The sequence below is a fragment of the Saimiri boliviensis genome, chromosome 8, assembly GCF_048565385.1.
Source record: "Saimiri boliviensis isolate mSaiBol1 chromosome 8, mSaiBol1.pri, whole genome shotgun sequence".
Classification (NCBI taxonomy): Eukaryota; Metazoa; Chordata; class Mammalia; order Primates; family Cebidae; genus Saimiri; species Saimiri boliviensis.
In genome coordinates this window covers 94,370,764-94,388,027 of record NC_133456.1, presented here as the reverse complement: position 1 = coordinate 94,388,027, position 17,264 = coordinate 94,370,764, and the positions used below count along the sequence as shown (strand labels likewise).

Genomic DNA, 17,264 nt, shown 5'->3' with positions numbered 1-17,264 from the left:
TTATCAAAACAGCTAAAATGATTGAGTTAGATGGAATCAGAATTTACAGAGATCCCTATCAGCTAGGCTGTGAGCTCCATGAAGACACTGAGCACCATTCTTTAGTTCACCATTATAGGCCTAGCATCCAGCACAAACCTGGAATATAGCACACATTCAACAAATCTTTTCTGTGTTGCTAAATTTAAAGAAGTTAAAGTTTAATTGGTTTAACTAACTTTAGGGATTTTGCAGCTAAACCAAAAATTTTAATAATGAATAGACCCATGGTATGAATATTCATGTATTAATTTCTTCATTCATTCTGCATGTATTTGCTAAACACCTATCATAACCTGACTGGGTTCAGGAGATAAAATGTTAAACCAGATGGTCACATGACACGTAACATTCTTCTTGCCTTTTCTTATAATAATGTTTTTCTTTAAAGTTATTTGACGTCAAAGATCTGGGTTGAAGTCCCAGTTCTACTTCTTAGTTGATAACTTCCAGCAAGTCCCATTTCACAGGTTCTCAATTGGTTCATTTTAGATAAAAATAGTACTTGACTCTCTGATGAAGTTATATGAGACTCAAATCGTGTGTGTGGAAGGACAGGTGAGCTATACACACACTGCTGCATTGGATGTATTTATTGCTGTCATCGTGACTTGCATGCATATCCCGGTTGTGCATGCTTACCTCTGGCAGCCAAGAAACAACCACAGAATATCAGGATGAATACAGATTAAGTTTATCTCTGCAAGGCATTCTCAGGCAACTGAGGGAATCAATTTCACATCTGCTAAGTTTGATTAATCACTTCTTTTTTTCCTTGTGGATCTACTTAGCAAATGAACTGACAGAAATCAAAGTCCTAGATTTGTCTCCTTACGCCCAGTGACTGCTGGCTACCTATTCAGGGATCACCTCCTGAATTTAATACGAAATGTTAACCCACTGGAGAGACAGTTCAATGTTGTTCTCTGACAGGCAGCATTAAATACTATGCCTGAGTAACCTGGGCTTTGGTCATCGTGGACACACAAGCTTTCATCAATAAAAACAAAGAGATAGAGAAAAGAAATTTTGTCCTATTCTTGAAAGAATAGTATTCTACAGTTGAATCTGGTTGGGTGCAGTGGCTCATGCCTGTAATCCCAGCATTTGGTAGGCCAACGTAAAGGAACTGCTTGAGCTCAGAAGTTCAAGACTAGCCTGGGCAACATAGTGAGACCCTGTCTCCACAAAACAGTTAAAAAAAAAAAAAAAAAGAAAGAAAAAGAAATGAGCTGGGATGTGGTGGCACACCCCTGCAGTGCCAGCTAATGATTGGGTGTTGGGGGGTGCTGAGGTGGGAGAATAACTTGATCCCAGGATGTTGAGGCTTCAGTGAGCCATGATTGTGCCACTGCACTCCAGCCTGGGTAACAGAGGAAGACCCTGTTTCGAAAAACAAACAAACAAACAAATGAAAACTGAATCTATAAGCAATTGACAGCATTTTCTCTCACTTTCCTAAAAAAAAAGTCTATTGCATTTCACCCTGATTTTTTTCAAATAAATAAATAAAATAAAATTCAGCTAAAAGTCAAACAAATTGTTATAAATATTGACAATAACCACTTTAAGCACTTTTTATATGCTGGGTGATGTATCAGGCACTTTACATATCTCAAAACATTAAAGCACATATTTTTCATAATCAGATATATTTCTGAAGATCACAGTTGTCACCCATTATATGATTAAAATTTGTATCATTTTTACCCCAATAATCTCAAAGAGCTAAATACAAAGGCATTTTGAAATTTACAGAGAATCAAACTGACTCAATTATAGAGATTCTACATCTTGGCAATTGGTTTCAGAATGTGATCGTATATCTTAGAACTGAAATAAGTGGATAGCTGGACTCTCTGGAGTCATTTCCATTATTTTTACCGACTTACCCCAAGTATATATATTTGCAGAAAGGTGTTTTCAAATCATGGATTCTGTGTGATTTGTCCTACAGTAATGCCACTCTTAAAATCTGTGTGGCTCTGGGCACTTGGCAAATGCATGTACCTTGTGGGAAAGAGTGAACCCATCAGGTGGATTGGAGTCTTACTCAATTATTGAACAAGCAGTGTTTCTTCAATATTTTTGCCTTCAAGCCTCAGAGTTAGAGCAAACTCACTGCACTTCCACCTGTCTGGCTCCACAACACCCAGGCATTTTCCTCTTGGACACCATATTCCACTGTGGGAAAACTACACAAGGAAGGGGTAAAGATGGTAGGGTAAGTGGAAAGCAGGGAGAGGAGGCCAGCGTAAGAAAGAAGGAAATGAGGGAGAAAGATGAGAGAAAGAATCAGGGAATTCCCCATGATCAGACAGAAGTGCTAGTTATTGAGCAAGTCACTGGATCTTTCTTTACTTCATGGATAAAAAGGTCTCCTTGGGAAGGCCTGTTTCAAAGCCCTTAGCATAATGCCTGACAAAGAAAAGGAACGGGAAAGCAATTAGTTTGTCTATTCTCATTGCTAAATTATGTGGACAAAGCAGTTCTTCTAGTTACACAGCCCATTGCCCTATACTTCGCTACCATGACATTTTCTTCTTGGAGGTTTTGCGCAATCATCTTACCTTGTGGAGGCACCAACTAATGGGAGTCTGCCTGAATGCAAGACAGACAATTATATGATTCTCCATCCCTATCTGACACTTCTCTATATATTTTACAATATCTGCCTTCTAAATCATTACTGTTCCTTTTGCTTTTACCTTTACTCTCAAGTGCTTAGTCTTAATAAAATACCTCCGCTGCATGTCATTTTCAAGGCAACATTAGACATTATGCAGCAACTGCAAAGCAGGCTTCTCTACCCCTTCCTCCTCCTTACAGACATCCCTAATGGAACAAGCAAATAAACTTAATTTTATTTTGTATCACCAACTACTTAATGTAATAGTGCTTAGTACATCAGGTAGCATGAGTATCAAATAGGCAAATGAACCATATGTTCCGGTGTTTAAGGAAGAATGGCAGTCTGCATAATGCCAGGCTTATTACAATCTCCCTTCTGTGCTGCTTCTTTGTAATAAAATTTTAAATTGTTCATACTCAACTCCTGATAGCCTTGTTAAGGTGAGCCTTTCCAAGGGAATACATGTTGAAGATGTCAAGTGCCATGTGATAGTCCTGCCTGTGTCACACAAAGACGTAACAAGCTAAAATCCTGTGTGTGCCCCTGTCAGTCTTGCTTTCATTTTCCCCTCTTGCCATCCAATCCTCCTTTCTTTATTCTCGCTGGCCTCCACCGATCTGGGGCACTCACCTTTCACACAGTGCCTGCAGAACCACCCACTTGCCATGGTCTGAAAGAGCTCCGGTTCATTAAAGACATAAAGCCTGCCTTCAAATCCAGCCTACCTAACTGAGTATGTGCTGTTTTACTCTGCTGCCTTGTGTTGGCCTATTACTGCTCTAGTCTCCCTCCTCTGTTTTCGTGATGGGTAATGACATCCTGTGACTTTCAACCAAGAGTAAATAGGACAAAGCAAAGAAGTTTCACAAAATAAATGGCATCTTATCAATTCTTAAACTGTATCTTACAACAGAAAATGGGTAGGCTTCCTTGTAAAGTGGTTGTGAATTCATGGGCTGCTATATCAGTCGGTTTCAAATTTGATCACGCATAGTAAGAATCATGTGAAAGCTGTGAAAAATGCAGATCCCAGAGCCATGCCCATGATTTTGATTTAGTAGGGGTGGAGTAGGTTAAAGAATCTGAATTTGTGTAAGTGCAATCCCTTTGCCTTCAAGAGGGGCAGTAGTTGTTGAATATCACGTAGAGGAGCACTTGTTTGGTGCATACATACCTACTTAAATAGAAATGTGCTTCATTTTGTCTCTGTTCCATCCCAGAAGTTTGCTTCCTATCCTAACAGTTCAGCCATTCATTTCATCTCACTGTTGAAGAGATGTAAATCCATAGTTCTCTCCCTTTTTGAAAATATGAATATAATTGGCTGTACAATGGTATCTACTTACTTTTACTTCTTGCTTCTAATTTCTGAGTGACATTTATATCTTTAAAATTTTGCATAAATATTCAACAGCAATAATTTTATAGAAAGAAAAGGTCAATTATTCATGTAATTTATAAAAATGACCTTTTGTTCTTGGTTTGATTTTTGAGAAAAGAAGTGGTTACTTGATATATCTTAAAATATCATGTCCTTTTTTATTTACTTAAAACGAAAAAGTTTGATAACAGATATTTGTTACATCCACACCTTCTAATGCCACTGAGTATATTTTAAAACAAATAAAAATAAATAAATAGGAAAAGAATTGCTGTCTATGACAATCCAGTTGAAGAAATAAAAGCTGGAGTAACAGTGTAAAAATCAGTCTTGTTAATATCTTCCAAACAAGCAGTGAAGCTGTCAGAGCACTTTTTTCTTGTTTATCCACTGATTATAATTTTTCATTTTTCTTTTTTTTTTTTTCCACATTAGAACTTTAAAATTTTTTCTCAAAAGAGATTTATGCAAGAATACCTTTTATAACATAGAAAAAAATTGAGCAAATCAGACTAATGTCCTGGAGGGAGAAACAGAGCCCCACTCAATGCCCTACTCATTTCCTCTCACCTAAAGCTCTACCATTTGCCCTAAAAATCCCCTTGCTCTCCACAGAGCATAGTTTGAGGACTCCTAATTTGAAGTGACAAATCTGATTCTCAAGTGTGACTTGTCAAACTATTCATTTATTTATAAGTACAGTGGCAAACCAATTTGACAGGCCTTGTGAAAGATTATGAGTTTATAAATTTGAATGAGCTGAGTCTCCTGGGGAAGGCAGGCAGGTCCACAGCTCTTGGGCAGTGGAGCATGGGTCACTACTGACATGTGAAGAGAGTGAGGGAAATTCACCAACTTGGCTTACAGGAGTCCAGAAATACTTCAACAGATTGGAGGTAACTGAGCTGGCACTTGAAGACTGAGTGGAAATTTTTCCTGGAAGAGAAGACTAAGAGGTACAGGCTTATTATGTGACTGTCTTACTCTATATTCAGTATCTAGACTTAGTACCACTTCAGAATTTTGGGTACCGATTTCCCATCCTCAATACAAAACATGCTTCCCCCCAAGTCCTCTAAGTGCAAGTAAAGGAGGACTCAAATCATTTTGTGAGTCATCCAACAGTTGACTACTTGACTACTCAAGGGATGCTTGGACATACCTAATAACACATATTTTCATTCCATCTCCAATTAAATTAACCAAATACAGCCATAAATCTATCCTCCTCATATTTAACCCTGAGTTTCATAATATAAAAATGACAATTGATAATGACAATATTCATTTATACAGTATTCATCAAGGGCAGATAATGGTTAAGATGTTTGATACATCATTTCATTGACTTTTTACAACATACCTATGAGAGGCATTTATTTATATTTTTAGATGGGTAAAACTAAGGCTTAGAGAAGTTAAGCATCATACTGGACTTAAGTGATAGAAAAGCATTCAGTACTGGGAAGCTCTGACTCCAAATTCTTGTATCGTCTTAAACATCACACTGTAGGATTTTAATTAGATTTCTGGTGAATTATAGTGTCCATCTGTGGAACTAAACGTAGACCTTCATAATGTACATTGTTTTGGTTTCTTCAGAGTTATACTAAAAAATCTTCTGAAAATAGTGATATGCAAGGTAAAACTCTGTATCACTAAAAGGTGTAAAATAAGTCAACATGTTGACCAGATACCTTCTAGTGGCACAGCAAATTAAATACACAATGTTCAAATGACTGATTGGATTTTTTCTTTCTTTTGGGGGCAGGGGGGTGGTGCGGTGGGAATGGAGTCTCACTCTGTTGCACAGGCTGGAGTGGAGTGACATGATCTCAGCTCACTGCAACCTCTGCCTCCCGGGTTCAAGCAATTCTCCTGCCTCAGCCTACTGAGTACTGGGATTATAGGCATGTGCCACCACACCCAGCTAATTTTCACATTTTTAATAGAGAGGGGGTTTCACCAGGTTGGTCAGCCTGGTCTTGAACTTTTGACCTCATGATCCACCCACCTCAGCCTTGCAAAGTGCTGGGATTACAGGCATGAGCCACTGCACCCAACAGACTGGATTTTTTAATGTGACATATAATGCAATTTGTTGTTACATGGAGACATAGATATGTAAATTCAATAAACAGGTATAAAGTTGCTAAGCTCCACAAAGGAATTAGTCTAGGTATAAAACTGAGTATCATAACTAAGAAGAAAGTGTTAAAGGTAGCAGACAGAGAGTCATAATACCCAGGTTGGTCCCCTATTCTCAGCCACTTTTGTAAACCTAGTTTTATAGACTCCATAGAATGCTATAATTCAGGAGGCAAAGGGAATCCAGGATGGAAATTCCACTAGTATCCATCACTTTCAAAACCATGTTCAATCTTGATACTCAAGTTTCTAAATACTCATGTCCTGAAATCATCAGAATACAGGGAGCTGGAGTGAAAGGGTTAATAATCATTAGTGTTCCAGCCCAATTCTCTCACTTTTTTATATGTGAAGGAAGCCAAGAACCCTAGTGTTAAAGTTGCTAGTTTAAGGTCATCTGACTTGAATCTCCTCTGTCTATCCCAAAGTTTGCCGCAGAAACAACTTTGCATTTATAAAACTTCAAAGCCCTGAGGAAATCACACAATAGGTTCATAATCATAAATGTAATAAAAGCATAGCCAGAATGTCCTCACATGTTCAGACTTCTCCATTGTGTTCTGCACAACTCTCTTCTCCTTTGTATGTTCAATTGGTTCTCCTCTAGTTACTTTGGGAGCATAGTTTTCTTTGTTTTGTTTTGTTGTTTTGTTGTTTTGTTTTTTATTTCTTTTAAGTCCTGCATTCACAAACTTTTTTGTGCTTTGCCAACTTCATACTTTCTCATCTTTTCTTTTGATTTACTTGGGCTGTAAGACATGTTAGCATATGAATCTATATTAATTCTCTTTTGTGTTTTCTCAGGCATCTCAAAATGCTGCAGCAAATGGAGATACTTTATCTTTCCCTTCTTCTACTGAAGAGCTAAATATTACTCTTAGGCCTATTTCACTGGATTAATTTAGTTAGGCTTTCCATCTGATGCTGTTTTGTTAATGTTAAATTACATTTTCTTAATAGTTTATGGGAGTCAGCATAGCAGCACACTGTTTGGCATGCCGTCAGAATAAAGACATATCATGGCACCAAATAATTACATTATTTAGCAACTGCTCTTATCTACCGTCTCCTAATTTGTGCCATAATTCAGTCACCCTGAATCTGTGTTTGTGTTGTGTCAGACACTACAAAGATGACATGTAAATTTTTTGTGTATATTAAACCAGGAGACACATTTTGATAAATTTAGAGATCTATTCAATGCTTACTTTCTGCTTTGGGATTTAAGACAGTTGAACCAAAGACTTAATATTGAATCATCTGTTCACTCCAGTAGTTATACACTAGTCGTAAATACAACTACAGACAGGAGGAATTCTGAAAAAGTAGAAGCTGACACGAGTAATGTTCTCATTTAAATTAAAATGTATTTTGATTCTATTTCTAATATCTAGGTAACCCTTCTGAACAACCCTCTGCTAATAAAACCCTTTCAGTTAACTACCTAAAGATCTTGAATCATCCTTGAAAAACCAGTTAATGGGAAGTATATCCTTAGTTATTAAATATGTTAAAAATATGTATTTCTGTAGTTTGTTGAGAGTTGAAAAAAAAAGTAACTTAAAAGTACTCAGGTCTGTCTGTTTCTTTTGTTTGTTTGTTTGTTTGAGATGGGTTCTCCCTCTCTCACCCATGTTGGAGTGCGGTGGTGTGTTCTCAGATCACCGCAACCCCTGCCTTCTGGGTTCAAGCAATTTTCATTCCTCAGCCTCCGAAGTAGCTGAAATTACAGGCAAGCGCCACCATGCCCAGCTAATTTTTGTATTTTTAGTAGAAACAGAGTTTCACCGTGTTGGTCAGGCTGGTCTCGAACTCCTGACCTCATGATCTGCCCACCTCAGCCTCCCAAAGTACTGAGATTACAAGCGTAAGCCACCATTCCTGACCTATCTATTTCTAAGAATCTGTGAAAACCCTGCTTTCCAGAAAAACATAGCAAATTGGGTTTATTTGTTACCTGTTTATGATGCCACTTCATGTAGGTTTTCATTTTTGTTTCCCTTTCTTTCCCTTTTCCTACTGCCCATATAGATTTAATCACACTATGTCTAATGTAACTCAATACAGGTGCCCAAAGGAACACTATTATTTGCCTGGAGCTAGGAAAGAGTCTGAAAAAAAAATACTAGAGATCTTGTTGCAACAATTCTGTGAATCAGATGAATATTTAGAAACCACTAAACCGGTTATATATTATCATAATAATGAAAAACATTTTACTCTGGCTTGTATTATACCCTTTAGTTTCATGACCAGAACTGTACAAAAGAATGATTAAGTTTTGTTTTATACACCAAGTCTTTTTCTAGTGATTTCAATGTAGAGTTGACCCTTGGACAACAGGGATTGAACTTTGCAGGTCTATTTATACTTGGATTTTTTTCATTAAAAGTTACACTGACTGTGCCTGCCTTTCCTGCCTCTCCTTTCACCTCCTCCATCTCTTTCACCTTTGCCGCTCCTGAAACAATAAGACCAGGACCCTCCTCTTCCTCTTTCTCCTCAGCTTACTCAATGTCAAGATGATGAACTTTATTATGATCCACTTCCATATAATGAATAGTAAATATATTTTCTCTTCCTTTTGATTTTTTTAGTAACAGCTTACTTAATTGTAAAAATACCTTGTATAACACATAAAACATAAAAAACTTATTCATGGACTATTTATGTTATCACTAAGGCTCTGGTCAACTGGAGACTATTAGTAGTTAATTTTAAGGATTGAAAAGTTACAGGTGGAATTTCAAATATGTAAGTAATTTGGCACTCCTAACTCATGCATTGTTCAAAGGCCAACTCTATTTATTTGCATCAACTTTTGTACTGCTTTACAGGGCATCAGCAAACTAACAGAAAGTCACTAACAGAAAGTTGTTTATAAACAAGTTGGTTATTTGACAAAATCACTTTCTGTTAGGAGACTGAATTCAATGATAATATTAACAAATATACATCTGGGCCTAGAAAGAAAAGGCTGAATATTTAACAGTAAATGCAATCAGAAAATGCATATTTATTAAGTACCTGCTAACTTTTGGGCTTCTTGGAGACTATAAAGAAATAAAGAATATTAGCTGCTATTTTGGGACACCCATTATGCTCTAGGCTATATATATATATATATATATATATATATATATATATATATATTTGTATATATATATGTTATAATGTATTTAATTCTCAAGACAAGATGATATTACTACTCATCTCTCCATTAAATATAAAGTTAGCATAGAAATCAAGCAAGTGCTCCTAAAGTAACATGGCCAAATAGTGAAACTCAGGCACATATCCAAAGTAATCTGACTTTAGAGTCCATAGTCTTATAATCAATCCCTATATCACTTGCCTCAAACAGGCCTTAACTTGTACAACATATTTGGAGAGCAAAAATTAGTCTAAAAAAAAAATTAAAAATATAAGGCAGCAAAATGATTCAGATAATGACTCAGTAGAAAAAATACTGACTCCATATCATAAGACCTGCATCCAGGCTCTGGTGAAGTTGGTTATTAAATCTCCCTGCATCTCAGTTTCTTGATGTGGGGAAAAAGAGTGTACTGTGAACTGTAGTGATTGGGGAAAGGATGTGATAGAGAAAATTGTATATCTTGGTTGGCTTCCCCAGGAAACAGTGCTCAGTTTTGCTTCTCAGGGAAGTCCACTTGCAGGGCAGCGATTTGACAATTATGTCTTACTGCACAGCAGCTGCCTCACTTCAAGCCAAAGGCACATCACTGGTAGCTTGGCATCTTAGTTTGTCAGCCACATAGGTTGTCTACAGACAGGTTGTAGAGAGAAACCACTTGGGAACAGTTTGTGGAAGGAAAGAAACAGGGATTTATTTGCCTGACTGTCCCTTTGCTGGTGGGTTGCATTACCTAAAACTTTGGCAGTTAGTGGAACTCAGAGAACCTAAAAGATTCATAATGTGTGTCTGAAACACTAGGAATCAAAGTAGGTTTTGGAGAGTGAATGGGATTCAGATAAGCAGATTAGAGAGCAAAGTCTCTGCTAGATACTCGGAGAAGAGAGTGTATGTTTTTGTCTGGCAGGTTCTGTGAAGAAAGATTTGCAAATTATAAGCATTTATTTCCTCTCTGGGACTTACACGACTCTTCTCTGAAAAGAAATATTTGTGTTCTTTCCCCAAGTCAGACAAAATAAAAGAGATGAATACAATACTTAGCAGTCCTTTCAATAAATTTTCCTGAATTTTTTTGGTAAGCGTTTCCTCTTGTTCAGAGCTGATTAACAATTATCTGTGTATGTACTTGGCTGAAAATGATACTACATTATTTGGTACAGTGGCCAGATTTAGATTTGTTTCCTCTGCTCCCTTGATCCTGTCTCTCTTGAGATAGCACTTTTCACTTCATCTCTGTATCTTGCTTTTTTTTTTTTTTCATTTTTACTACGTTGATGGTCTTATAAAGAAGGATGAATTAGGTTTTCATTAATCCATTGATCAGATCTTTGAATTTTGCCTAGACAGGGATATCAGATATTCTCTGTGTATAATTTAAGTACAATTACTTTTTTTTTTTTTAGACAGGGTCTCAGTCTGTCCACCAGATTGAAGTGCAGTGGCACCATCTCAGCTTACTGCAACCTATGCCTCCTGGGCTCAAGCGATTCTCCTGCCTCAGCTGCCTCAGTAGCTGGAATTATAGGCAGGAACCACCATACACAGCTAATCTTTGTATTTTCAATAGAGATGAGTTTTCACCATGTTGGCCAGGCAGGTCTTGAACTCCTGACCTCTAGTGGACCTGTGTGGTAGGATTACAGGTATATAGATGTGAACCACCATGGCCAACCATATAATTACCTATAATTAAAGTTATTGACATAAAATGATGGAAACGACAACCTTTATTTTGATTTAAATCAGAAAACTTTGTAATTTACTTTTTTGTAGATCGCCATTTTATGTGGTTTGTTAAAATAAGAAAAATTTAAAAGATAGTTTATTAAATGACAGTGGATTAGCATAGATATTACACCTTAACTATAATAATCAGGTGCAAAAATCATTAAAATGCAATATTAATATTTGATCTGAAACGGATTCCGGTGGGACATTTTACCACAATATCAGTATTTGATCTAAAAGAGATTCCAGTGGGACATTTTACCTAAAACTTAAATTGTGAACAGGAAGAGTTTATACACACTTTTCTATGTCTTATCTAACTCATTTTAATCAAATCTATTTTACATTTTTCAAATATCAGTAAAATTAGTCAATTAAAATTTCATGGTCTACAGCATTATCTTTAGACAGAACTGGAAGCAATACTCCAGTTAATAATCTAACTATAAAAATAGCAATATTGCTCTAGTTTCAGCAATAAGAAATTATAATTGCCCAATGGCCTAATTTTTTTTTTAATTTAAGAAATCTAGCTATTCTAATCTTCTTTGTTCTCAAACTTTGTAAAGTTATGGTTTATACCAAACAAAAAAATCTGGAGCATTCCTCATTTTTTATTCACACCTTGGATCTACATTTACAGATCTGTTTTCTCTATGTAAGCAAATTAAATATTTGGTAGATATTAGATTTGTTATAGTGACAAAAATGAATGTGAAAGTTAAGCTCCATTGTATTGAAATCATTAACTTTGAACAGGTATTATTTCATGCAATGCAGGTGCTATGGTTTGGAAATGGATTGTTCCCACTAAAACTCATGTTGAAATGTTATCCTCCATGTGGCAGTTTTGGAAAGTGGGACCAGTTTGGGTCTTGGGGGCAGATCCTCCCCTTAATAGATTAATGCCCTCCCTCTAAGGTTAGTTCATTCTTGCTCTCTTGAGAATACATTAGTTCCAGCTAGATAGTATTTTTAAAAGAGTCTAGTTTCGTCAGCCTCTCTCTCTTGCTTCCCCTCTTGCCATGTGACCTCTTTGCACACACCAGTTCCCTTTCTGCTTTCTGCCATGAGTTGAAGCAGCCTGAGGACCTCACCAGCTGCAAGTGCCCAACCGTGAACCTTCCAGCCACCAGAATCATGAGTCAAATAAACTATTTTTCTTTATAAATTACCCACTCTCAGGTAGTCTGATATAGCAACACTAAATGGACTAAGACACCAGGAAAAAGAGGGTAAAAACCTTCCCCATTAGTCTTTAAGTAGTTCCTTAAAATAATGCAAAATTTGATGCATATGCTACAGAAAAAGAAACCTTCCAAGTGGATTTGATGTGATCCTTCTTTTTCCTGATGTTCTATTCATCATGACCCATCAAGTACAAGGCAAAAGATATAAAATCAGGCAAATGGATAGGACATCTGTTACTTTCATTTTCTCTTTATACTACCTACCTTCCCTGACAGTGGGAAGATTAAAATGTTGCATGTTCAACTGCTCTAAAAAGTCTGTGTTCAACTTATCAGTTAAACTTGAAATGTTTATGTTATTGGCTTAGTTTTGTACATGTTCTATACTCTACCACCACTATAAAATCTGCTTGACTGTCAGACACAGCTTATTCTTCTGAATTTTGATCCATTATGCGTTAGAGAAATAGCATGGTACAATACGAATGCTATTAATTTTTCTATAGTCAAATGGTCATACTATATCTACATATGTACATGTCTTTAAATTCTAATTCTACAGATATTTTAAATGCAAATGCAATAATTTGTGATTTAATCATCTAAATAGAACACTGAACTTTAGTAATTTGGGGAAAATTTTTCTATTCAATTGTGTGAACAGTTATATTATTCTAATTAAGTGGATATTAGAGAATAAAGGCATGAGAAAAAGGGTGTCATCATTAAACTTTTTGAGAAAAAAGGAGGAAATATACCAACACCATAAGTCAAATGTCAGAATTTGGTGACACCAAAACCAAGGAGAGTCTAGAGACAGATAACCAGAGTTTAAAGCCACGTAACATACTTCTGAGTTCAGACATAGACAAGAATTTTAAGAAGACGTTATGCATGAGCAACAACTAGAGTGAGAATCAGAAAAAGTAACTGAAGTCCTGGAGGAGAGAAAATGCCAAATATTAGTATCAGTAAGAGTAAAAATTAGATTAATACCTAGCATTTAATTAACTTTTACAACAAGCACATTATCATTCCTAAAATAAAAATTAAAGCATTGCAAGTCAAAAAGTTTAAGAACACAGACAAGAGGTTGCATGAATTCGAGGAAGGGTTGTAAGCGGTGAAACTTCATGCTGAGGACTGTTTTGCTGACATTAATCAAACCTGGCATAGTTCTCAGGCCTCTTTGTTCAGACTGCAGTGTGATAAAACAATTTTTTCTTTCCTTTTTGTTTATTCCTCATGAAGATGTGCATATATTCTTAGGCAGGATGAGAAATCAGTTCATTAAAAACTTACCTATTGACTGCTAATAGAGTCAGCTACAGTACTAAGCATTTTGAACTATTTATGCCAATTAATCCTCATGACTCTGTGACACAGGTAATGTTAGTATTTTTATGCTATAGACAAAAAACCCAAGGTCTTGGGCCATTAATCATCTTAGCCCGGTAATACAAAAATCAAATGTTGGGATTCAGATTCAGTCGTAAGTCGTTTGACCTCAAAGCCCATGTTCTTACCCACTCTGGTAATTACACTATTATTGCACAGGATGGCACAGGAAAAGAAGAAAAATAATCCTTAGTATTAGCGTGGCCATCATTAGTACCTCACATGTTAAGATGCCTATGGTAAAACTCTCTTCCGCAGCAGGGGAATGGATATCAAGCCTGCCTCTAAGATCCCACATAAGCTAAGAACCTTGAGAAAAATGCACACATATGTACACACAAAAATGTTCCATCACATTTTAGAGAGTTATTGGACTCTGAAGGTCAGCTTTAAAATCTCCAATATTAAGGGCCATTTTATGCAAATAAAATTATACATATGGCTATACACACACATATGTACACACACATAGCTTAAATTGATGCTGCTTTTAATAACTATGTTATTAGTAAACTATGTTTTGGAAATAAACTGAAAGGGAACTTGCTAAAATAAGTATTTTCTGGCCTAAAGAAAGACATGGTTAGAATCTGAGCCCTCCGCCATCTAGTGGGTACCTTGAGTCACTTATTGCTTCTCTTTATGCCTGTTGCCTGATTTTTAAAATGGGGGTCCAAACAATAACTAGCCCTGAGGTTTGTCTTAAGCATTCAATGAGCTGGCATTTAGTAGACACTTAGTAGAGGGCCTGTGCAGAGTCAGCTTTCTATATTATGCTATATCCTCCATAAATTTATAAGAATGAGTTTTAATATGGAAAAGAGTACCTTTAACATCTAACACTGTTATTTTCACATTCTCATTGTAACATCTAACATACTGATTGAAACATAGTAGACATTTACTAAGTATTTGCTGATTAAGAAAGAAAAAATATTTGAACATTGCTCTACTTTCAATCATGCATTTAAACAGCTATTGAATTTTTAGAAGCCTTTCCATCATTTCATGGTGCTCACAAATTTCCATACATATTTTTATGTTCCATTGTAGATTAGTAGTATAACTTCAACCTTAAATCCTCATATAATAATATATATAATATGTAATTATTGTATTACCTTCTCCTTTTTCCCTATAATGATATGCTTTTTACTAATTATTCATGCAAATCTCTATTTTTATTATCCGAATGTTTTTCCTGTTTTTTACAGATAGCCAAGCTTATCTATACTTCTGGCTGTGTGTGTGTGTGTGTGTGTGTGTGTGTGTGTGTGTGTGTTTTAAATGCCAGAGAAGCTTACATGCAAATGAAGGTAGAATATTTTAATATCTTTCATTGATATGTTATTACCAATCTTGAGATGAAATATCTTTTGTGCATATTCCAAAAGAAGCATAGAAAAAAATCAATCTTTCTCTATGAATGTTACCAAAACCATCAATTAAATGTTCCAGTTAATTCTTACATGTGCATTTTCCTTATCTGAAAATACCAATTGCTTAGTACAGCTTGATCTTCACTGACTGTTCCTTCTTTCTGTTTGTTAAAAATCATTTCTGCTAAGACATGTTTAGATATGCTAAAAAACTAGAAATTCTTACTTTTATAGTTTTTGTTCAATTTTTTTCTTAATAAAATTAAGATGATAATCAAGTTGTTTGACTCTGTTTATATTGTCACAAGATTAATTTTTTACTATATTTTAATATCTCATTAATTAAAGGAGAAATCTAACTGATATATTGAAATTGAAATATTTGTACTATTTGTTATGCCATAAATTCTTTAGTTATGATTAAATAACTGGATTTCTATATCCTAGATCAATAGAATTTTTAAAGTTTATTTTAATAAATAATAAAGCAGGTTACTAGTTTGGTTATTTTTATAAAACATTTAAAATTTAATGTTATTCTTTTATAAATATTTAAATAAGATTATAGGTAAAATGTATTCTTATTTTGAAGTAAAGATAAATTTTTCAGATTAAAATTTAATTAATAGTAAATAGGTCAGTACTTCTCAAACTTTATTGTACATACTAGTCACTATGTGTGCTACAATGCATAGGGTGTCTTGTGAAAATGCAGTTTGATTCATTAGGTCTGGGAGGAGAACACATATGAGGGAGTAAACACACTGAGTATCTTAAGGGTATCTAGTGATGACTCTGATGAAACTTCTTGGACCACATAATTAACATGAAAAATTATTTTACTAAATGTAAGGCAAAGTACTGGTTATGGAAAAAGCGTGAATACTAGGATATTTAGATATAATTTCATTTTCTGCTACTTAGCTAGTTAGTCTCGGATTTTTAGCTTTTCTTAGTTTGCTCTCTCTTAGTATCTTAAACAGTAGTAAGCATTTAAGAAATATTGATTGATTGATTAAGATTTCCAAAGAAATACTCAGCTCCAATGATGGCAATTTCAATTGAATGTAGCAAACACTGAAGACCTACTGAGCTTGAAACGATGGTATACTCAGGGTACCACTGTACACATGAATTATTCCTTTCTGAAAGTTATATAAAAATTATATGAAATATAAATATTGCCATTGACTTATTGCTGCAAAATTTGCTTGGTGGACTTTAGATATCAGCAGACATATCATTTCTGTCATGCGTTTTTTATTGGCCAACAGTCCAGGTTTCTATGTTGCTCAAAATTCATAGTTATTCCTAAATGTTATGGGTTTTCCAAAAGCTTCTCAGATTTACCTCTTCTAATTGAAATCAGATAAAAAGTTTTATTTGGCCAGGAGTTTGCTGAATACTAGAATAGTTTTGTTACTCTGTCAATAATGATATAATTCAATTGTTAATGTAAATTGGGATCTAATACACTAGACATCTCAGATATTAAATAAGACATTAAGTATCTGCTATTGGGGAATACGCTAAGATAATAACTTAAATCTGATTACATGCCATAGAACATTCTAAATTCAGATGTGGCCCCTTCCACTCAGTGATAACAGAATTTGGAATCTGTTACTAATAAAATCCAACATCACAAGCTGGCTTCATACAAATTGTAGTTGGCTGGTATTCTCTGTGTTTCAAATTGAGTAATTAATTATATTAGCTACATTTCGTGTTATACATATATTAGAAACAATGATATGTTTGCAATGGAGCAAATACCATTTTGTTATTGTTAATGAATATGGCATGAATGCAAATTGTCTTGCCTTTCTTGCCTTTACAACTGTTGATAAAGGTTAGTATGTTGTAACTTATTTTGCTACAATCTTGACTACCTACTAATGTTTTTAAAGTGTTGATAACTAAATTTGTGAGATATAAAATGTAGTAGCCTAAAATCGGACAAATGTTTTTGTTTTTTACATTTTTTTTCTGTCTCCTTATTACATTTGATGGCGAATTTTTCAGAAAACAAATCTCGGGTTTTTTTTTTTCTGATTTCAGTGGCATTCTGCTTTAGATTATGCTAGAGTTTCAGAGAAAATTTAATATGGATCATTTTATGAAAGATGGGAACTTCTTTGGCAGATAAACCTCCTTTGTATACTCTATCTTTTAGGAATATTAATATTAATTCATAATTATTCCATGAAACCTT

The 17,264-nt window shown here is 35.1% G+C and overlaps 1 protein-coding gene across 2 annotated transcripts in view; it reads left to right on the top strand.

Moving 5' to 3' along the window:
- Window positions 1–17,264, top strand: part of CNTN6 (contactin 6) — a 297,903-nt gene that overhangs the window by 231,543 nt on the left and 49,096 nt on the right. The gene's annotated exons all lie outside the window — the stretch shown is intronic.